Source organism: Bactrocera oleae, chromosome 3 (genome assembly GCF_042242935.1).
Source record: "Bactrocera oleae isolate idBacOlea1 chromosome 3, idBacOlea1, whole genome shotgun sequence".
Taxonomy (NCBI): Eukaryota; Metazoa; Arthropoda; class Insecta; order Diptera; family Tephritidae; genus Bactrocera; species Bactrocera oleae.
Window position 1 is genome coordinate 87,627,875 of NC_091537.1, and position 9,173 is coordinate 87,637,047.

The window sequence follows — 9,173 nt, forward strand, 5'->3', positions numbered from 1 at the left end:
GGCCGAATTTCCCGTTACAATTAAAAGCTCATACTTGGAGAGTCTTTCTTAAAAGTGTCTATAAACTAATTTTTCAGAGCACCAGGTGAGAAAAAAAAAATAATTTTTTACGCACCCTAATATACATTTATATATTTTCACTTATTTGTTTATTCACTCCAAAACAGACGCTTCGTCCTTTAGCACTCAAAGCTAATGGCGTAAAATAATGATGACTTCCGCTCTACGTGTGCACTCAGCACTTGCCCCACAACACCACGCTTTATCTATGGCTTGCCAAGATATTGTTCAAATGCATACATATGTATATGTATATAGCGCTTACTGGTCATATTAATCTTCGTCAGACTGTCGGTTAGTCAATGATTTTGTTGCTATACATTTCCGTTACCAGCAATACGCAGCCATACACATATATGTATGTATGTATAGATATTTAAATATATACTAAAAGTGCACACCAACACACCCACGCGTAACAGTAAACACAACGCTTAATGTCCATTATATTTTTTGTTTTTCGACAGAAGTTGGTGTGAGAAGATCGCCAATGTTATGGCTACTGTTTTCTTATTGTTGTTGCTGTAATGCGTATTTTTATTGTTTCTGGTCGTCGTTGTTGTAATACCAATGTTTATCTTTGTTGTTGTAATACCAGTTATTGTTATTGTTGTAATAGCAATTATTATGGTTTTCGGCGTCAGAGGAACACAGGTTTCGTTGTTCAAATTTTGTTTATGCCGACTTTGTCTTATATGCCGTTATTGTTCTTGTTTGTTGTTGATTGTTGTTGTATACCAGCAGTTGTTGAACAAACTGTAGGCAATATAACACCAACAAACATACAAACAAAATTTTTACAACAGTTTTAAATCAATATTGAAATGTGAGCCAGTTTCGGATAAGCTCTTGAAGAAAGTACTTAAGTTTCTGTAGAAAACTAAAACATAGAAAAAAACACAAAAATAGTACTGTAAAAATATTAAACAAAAAAATCCCAACATAAATTTCGTAGAATATAAAATGTATCACTTTTAAAAACAAAAACATTTTCAATGTTTGCCATAGAAAAAATCAATGAAAAAATTTTATTCAGAGAATTTTCGCTTGAGTCCATTCTTTTCAAAGTTTCTTATACTTGTATGTGTGGATGGAGAAATTTTACACATTTGTCCATAAGGTTCTTTTTTAACAAAAGGGTGCTACATTTATTTATTATTTTTAACAAATCTTATTTTTTTGATGGAAATAAATATTCCTTCAGCAAGTTTTACATTTATTTAAGAATTTTTACCGCTGAACAAGTTCTTTGAAAAGAGAAGCAATAGCCTTGAGATCCATTATATAAGTAAATGTAAAGTGAAAATCTTCGAGAAATAAACTTTTATTTTCTTTCACATCCGAGTCAAATATCACTATTTTCTGGGAACTGATAAACGACTTTATCACTAGCAAAAAATAGTTCAAAAAATCATTTCAACAACTTTCATATTTATCAAAAAATATTATTATTATAAAATCCAATCTAAATATTCCACGGTGTAAACTAGCCCAAAAAATGTTGCTATTTCTTGAATCCCAGCATCCAAATCCAGGTTCTATGAAAAGTTGTCCAGCCTCATCGACCTAATTTTTAGATTTCCATTGACTAGATAACAGAATTTTCGAAATTTTTCTTACATATCAGCGTATACGTTACTTTATTCAGAGGTTTTCTATATGCATATATAATACAATCGCATTATCGTACATATTCGCGCATGGGCTACTTTAAAGCAATATCCTAGTTAGTTAGTTCTGTCTGTAACCCGCGTCCACTTAAGGTTTCGTCTTTCGTGGAAGAATTTCGCAAAATTTTCGACCAATGAAACGGCCCGATATTTACTGAGAACACTGACATTTCACATTAAGTAGACCAAAAGTGTTTATCAGAGCTCCATAACCCTCGCAAGAAGCTGGACTTTTTTATGTTATCACACCGAAAGATTTCCACCGTAAGACAAGTACATTGAGACTTGTGGAAAGGCTGAGTTACAAATACATCTGATCAAATCTGAACCGGATTAGTTGAGTGCCACAAAGTATTCAGAGAAGGGCGTGATGTCATCGAAAACTTGGCTCATGGGTCGTTCATCCACCTCTGTTAATGTCGAAAACGAAAAAGTTAAAGAAATAGTGCTTAAAAATCATCGTGTTTGTATCAGAGAGATAGTAGAGGATCTCAACAGTTCTAATGCATCGACTCAGCACATTTTGGTTAGTGTTTTGTGAGGCGTGCTAGATTCACACAAAAATACCTGATTTTGGTGCAAAAACGTAGAGGTCGTAAAAGAGATAATTGAGAAACGTTGCTGAGAACATTCATCAAATACATCATTACTGGTGACAAAACGTGCGTTTATGAATATGACGTCATAAATGTTCAAAAATCTAGTGAATATCGCTTCAAAAATTAACCGAACCGATAAAAACTAAATTCGCTGAAGCACTGAAAGTGCTCCCAACCTAAGCTTATTGCAAGTCTACAGAAATTGGATTAAGGGTTGGCAAGCTGGTATTAGCTCAGCAGCAGATCGGTATTGAATGTAGTATGTATTACATATTGTAATATAAAAAAGTTTTTTTACCCGTCCGGGTCCCTTTATCAGATGGTTTACGTCAAAGAGTAAAATAAGCCTAAAATAATGAAAGTATTTCCAAAGTTGGTTGGTTAGTGTTCTCAGTCTGTCTGCAATGTGAATGTACGAACTCTGAGTTTTTCAGATTATTGCGAGTTAAGATGAACAGTTCGCACCACCGTCGGGTTGTAACTGACGACTAAAGATTACCTTTCTAGCGCTATTCTTCAAAATTATTCCAGCTTCTTTTAAGAGTTTCTGTTGCTCCTATAGACAAAACAATAACAACAACAGTAGTCAAAATACGTTCCATTTTTGAATCTTATATATTCTTGAGTTATATTTAGTCTGATCTAGCATTGTAATTGAGTTGTTGATTTTTTTAGTGATCCCTTGAATATTTAATGCACTAAGTAGAGGCAAACGTTGAATTCGAAAATTGTTAAGAGCTACTGATAAAAAATCGTGGAGTATTTCTAAGAAAATTACGTTTTCTAAAGAGAAGAGAAAGCTTCCATAACCTAAAATTCATTTTATTTTCAGTTTAAAGTTTCATTTGTACCCTCATAAGCAAACAAAAATATTTTCAAAAAAACAAAATTTATCACCGACATTATAAATTACAACATGAAATGTGCCAAATGTGTGATATCTTTATGCATCCCACTTAACGTTTTATGATCCGCGAAGTGTGGCGAAGACGCAGCCGAACAGCGACAACAAGCACAGAAAACAATAACAATAAACATGAGGCAAACATGCTGCCACAAATAAATGCGCGCCATACCAACAACAACAACAAGCACACACGCATTTGACGCTACAACTTGTTAACGGCGCTTTGTAAGTACACAAACACAGACGAGTGCGTGTACAACTATTTCCATGTACCACGCCCAAAAATATGCCTCGCTTGCATGATTTTCACGTTTTGCTCTGTTAATTTTGAGCGTTGACTTTTATGCGTTTACGCTGACTTCCGCTGCAAGCATGTCAGACTTGCGACCACAAATACACATACATACACTTTGGTATATATTTTTGTATGTGTATATGTGTGTGCCTTTTATGTTATTCATGCCTTTCGGCTTAAACTTTTATGGCCGTTTTTTTGGGTTAAATGGTTGAACGGTGCTTTTCAAGGGACTTTTTCGTATCGAAAGAGTCCGCGCGCCTAAGTGTGTGTGTGCGTTGGTGTGTGTGGTTTGAGCTCATCGCCTGCAATAGTTTCGTGTTTCGTCAAATTATGTGCGCTTAGTCATATTTATATGCTCAGTGCCTGCACTCTTTCTATGCGTCAGCATGTGTATTGCGCCTTTGACCTTGACATGCTGACCAAAACGCCATTTGAGGCAATCGTAATGGCGGTCTAAACTCTGTGAGCGCCATTTAATTGACAGTTGGTTGCTTTTGAATGGACTCAGTGCGCGGGCATTAGATGTTTCGATTTTCAAATTCACTTATGCGTTTATTATTTTAGCGATTTGGTAGAGTAAGGTCAACCATTGTTGACAATTTTTTTATAGAGAAAAATTAAAATAAAAAATTTATAAACTCTTTAATATTGATTGGGTATATAAAATTTTCATAAATTAATTTTCTGAATAGCTTTTCTTTTTCAAAGTTTTCTCGGATTTTTTTTTTCGAAACTGAATTTTATTGGTTTTTATTACAAGTTTTTAAAGTTTATAATTAATTATTATTATTTTTATAACAATTTATTTCAAATTCTAAATTTCAATTTAAACAAAATTTTAGAGATTCCAAAATAAATTTACTAAAAATTAAAAAAAAAAAAATTTATTAAAAAAATGTATCTAACAAAATTTGTAGTTTCGGAAAATTTTAAAAATTCAAAAAAAAATTTAAAAAAAACCGAAGTTTTGTCGGATTTTATTTTTTGGAAACTGAATTAAATTTTCAATAACTATGATATTTTGTGATTAGTTATTATTTTTAGTATATTAATCTTAAGATCTTTATTCTTATTCTTATTCAAATTATTTTCCAAAATTATAATATTTTGTACTATTTTTTTTTATTATTTCGAACGATGACGATATCATTTAATTTACATTTAAAAAATAAATTTTTTTTTTAAATTATTATTAAATACTATATTAAACGTTTTTTTTAATAAAATATAACTTTTAGAAACATATACAAAAAAAATTTAACACATTTAGTAAATAAATTTAAATTAATAAAGAAATTTTTTTATAAAGAAATTTAATTTTAATTTTGTCGTTTCTGTTCAATAAATAAAATTTTATTATGACATTAAAAATTTTTGTAATTTATTGTGATTTTTCGTAAAATATGTTTACAATATTAAATAAAATTTGATTTTAAAGATTAAATAAAGTTTGGTTTTATTTTTGTTGTCAAATATTTTCGAAGACTTTTTAAAAAGGACTCCAATACATAATATGCTGAACCAATATATTTTTTACTTTATGTTTATACTTTTATGTAACTTTTATTTAAAAAATTAATTTCATAGACCTTTTTAATAATTTTTAATTTCTTTGGCTATTTGTATACAATTTAAACTAAACACATTAATTCTGGAAGTTTTTAAATTTTTAAAATATTTATTATGCAATTATTATGTGCAAAACTCACAAAAATATTAGAGTAAATAATATATACAATTATTTTTATTATATCATGAATTATATTTTAAATTCTTAAAAAAATATGAAATATTCACAAAAATTATTCATAAAAATTAATCTAATTGTTAAAAAAAAAAGTATGAAAATTTCACAAAAATTCTTTATAAAAAAATATTATAAAATTATTTTTTATTTTATTATTAGTTTTAAAAGAGGTATCAAAATATTGTATGATTTTTATAAATTATTTCTTAAAATCGTAACAAAAAAAAAAATGTAAATAAACCAAAATTATTGCTTGACCGGATTGAAAAATACTTTCAAATAAAACAAAAAAAAATGTTAATGCCTTTATCAACAAAAATTAAATGAAAATATCTAAAAAAGCATGAAAAATTCATAAAATTATTTATTAAATTCAAAATTCTATAAAATCATTTTTTTTATTAATTATTTTGAAATTGGTAACAAAAAAATATAAAAATGCACCAAAGGTAGTCCTTAAGCGGATTAAAAATTATTGTAATATTTAAAAAAAATTTTTGTTAAGTTTTTTTTTTTTTTGGAAGTTTTAAAGGATTAAAAATTATTGTAATATTTAAAAAAAATTATTGTTATTATTACTGTCATTATAATTTTTATTTTATTATTATTATTGTTATTATTATTATTATTACTATTATTACTATTGCTCTTATTACTAAAAGTTTTTTTTAAAGCTTTAAGCAATACTTTTGTTTTTACATCAAATATTTTATATATTTTTGTTAGTCCCTTTGGTTTTTTTACCTAAATTCGAGATGTTTTCTGTTTGTATCTTTAGTAATATTTCTGTCATAAAAGCTATTTTTTGTTCATTTATGGTAAGATGGTATGATTAAAATTAAATTTTTTATTTATTTTAGATTAAATTTATTTTTATGCGATTTTTATTTTCAACGAAACATTTTTTCTGAAGTTTTTTATTAATATTTCTTAATATTTTATTTTTCCTTCCAGTGAAAGACAAAAAAAATTTTAATTTTTTATTTAAATTAAATATATTTTTTTTTATTTTAGTTCATCGAAAAAAATATTCGTAAATTTATTTTTCATAATTGTTACATATTATTTTATTTTCCTTTATGAACTTAAAAAAAAATTTTCTCAATATTCCCATTGTCCACTTTTGCATTTTCCGTTACATCCATTAATCCACGCAAACTTGTCCACTACGAATTACGTTACTAACGATTTGTGCTCTGTTCTCGTTACCATCTTAAGCGATTTATTTGATGGCTTAAAATGTCAATTTCGCTGCCACAATGAGTGGCAACCAAATCTGGTGTCCTACACTTTATTCATATTCTCTTTTCTTCATCTGCTTTACAAACACTACCGAATGCCTACACCACGCTGTATATAGTAAGATACTGAGGCAGAGTATGCTACGGCATAAGATGGCGTCATACTTGTCATTTGTTTGCCGGCAGCGGAAGACAATTTTATCTTACTATTATTTTTGTAATTTCATAAAATCGTTTGTTGTTGTGGTTTTTTCTGAATTTTATGGGTTTTTTTATTGTTATTTGTAATTCCATAAGGTCACTCTTGATGTTGTGATTATATATTGTTTTTTCGAAAGTTTATATGTTGTAATTGTAGTTTGTTTTTGTAATTTGATTGGTTGTTGTTGTGAAAATTTTTGTTAATTTTTTCTTTTGCTAAAGTTCCTCTACGTTGTTGTTTGTTTGTGTAATTCCATAATTTCATTTGCTGTTGTTGTTGTTATGATATTTTCTTGCTTTTCCCAAAGTTCATGTGTTATTGTTGTTTGTTTGTTTTTGTAATTTATCAGTTTATTTGTTGTTGTAACAAATTTTTCCCGGTAACGCCATTGATGGCTTCATCTATATTTATCCCATCAGCTTATTTAAGCTTATTTATTGGCAGTCTCTACTATGTACAACAGCGAGCAAAGCAAACTCCCTCAAACAGCATACAGCATTCGAGTGTGTGCATGTGTGTGTAGTCAAAGTGAAAAAACAAAGCGTAGCAAAAACGAGGCGAACCGGCAAAACGCTGAAATAAGAGTATTAGCAAAAGTTTTGAGCGCGTGGAAAAAGGGAAATTGTGTCCGAAATGTCGAATTTTATTTACGCTTAGCGCACAGCATACACTTAGGCGCTACGAACACACAGCTGAAACGCGCACACACATACATAAACTTATTTTTAGAATTCATATTCCCAGTGCTGGCTTGCTTTTGCCAAATTTTTTTTTTTTTTTTTGTTATGTGTTTTGCTATACACTTATGCATTCTCTTTCACTTCCTTTCTGTGCGACGCGAAACCATTTTTTTTGTTTTTCTGCTGAATTTCCGTTCGAATTTCGTTTATTCAATTTTTTTTTAATATCTGTATTGCCATACATTGTGCTCTTTTTGCTTCGTTCAGTGATTTTTTCTTCTGAAACTTGTTGGCGTGGTCAGCCGCAAATGAAAGTAAGCGTTGCTCCCTAGCGGTTTTGCTGGTAGTTCTCAATATTGCCTTCTTCTCTTTTTTGACCGTCCACCAACTATCTTACTAACCTATCAGAATATTAAAAAATCTTACTCGGAGTTGCTCATCAAAAATTATTCGAATTGTTTTCGCAAGTTGTTTAAAGTTTCGCCATATTGCCAATTTTATTGTTGTTGCTAGCTTATAATAGTCAGTAAACTTGATTTAGAGTAAAAGTGAGAGAATATAAATTTAAAGGCTGCTGTAAAAGTAAGAAAATATATTTGATAGGTAGATATATTTGAAGAAAATTAATCGATAAATTTAGGTATATATTTATTTATATCATATATCATAGTGGATAGTCATCAATCTGAAAGAGACTGCACTCCGGTATAGTATATCTACATATGTGGAACTTCACTAGTACCGTTACAACTACTTCTTTGTTTTAACTTTAGCACAGATTTTACTATAGTAATCTCTATATAAGTTTTAAGCCCTACCAAAACAAGAATTTCGTTAACAATTAAGTAAAACTCGATACCAGCGCCATTGTCGGTTTCTAAATTCAAGATTTCAAAGAAAAATTCTCTACCAACAACAGCGCCAGCTTTTGGGTCGAAATTTCTATTTTTCAAAACCGAAGCAACAATAGAAATTCACAAAGTTTAATTTGAAGTATTTCATCAGCGGACGCAAGAACACGAAATTTAGCCTTTTTTTGATAAGAAGTGTCAAAATAAATAAAAAATTAAGTAGTTTTAAAAGCCTCAAAAATATTATTCTTTCGATTTCGAATATTTTACTGAGAAATTTTCGTAAAATTTAATTTTCCGGTGTGAGCAAGGAAATATATAGCAAGATGTCTTCAACAGTAACAGCAGTAGTTCTTATTAGCTTTGATTTAATATAACCAAAAACCAAACTGAAAAAAGTGAAACTGAGATCGAAGACTTATCTTAAAAGTTCTTGCAAATATTTCCGACTTCATGAGTGCAAGTCCATAGTGAAGTGAATGAAAATTAAATATTTTAAAAGCTTCCTGTGTTCACCTTTAAGGCATCTTTCTGACTCACGCCATTAAATTTGTCATTGAAATCGATATCAAAATATTTAATCAATTCAAGAGGAAGAGGGGGTTGAAAGATAATTAATATTTTCTTTAGTAGTTTTATAAATTGAGTGAGGAAAAAATTGACTAGACAAGATTTTTATAAACTATTAAATCAGAAAAGATATTTTCAATGTATAATTCACTAATTTAAATAGTATCTTCCCAAAAAATAAACCATAATATATTGATGCTCGTAATATTAGTTGTAATCGATTTCCGAAATTCACACGAATAGCATTGTTGTTGTATCACATGTAAATTTTGAAGTATTTTTTTCAGGAGAGCACAGAGGAAGAGTGACGAATCGATATCTTAAATAGCTATTGAATTTTCTCAAAAA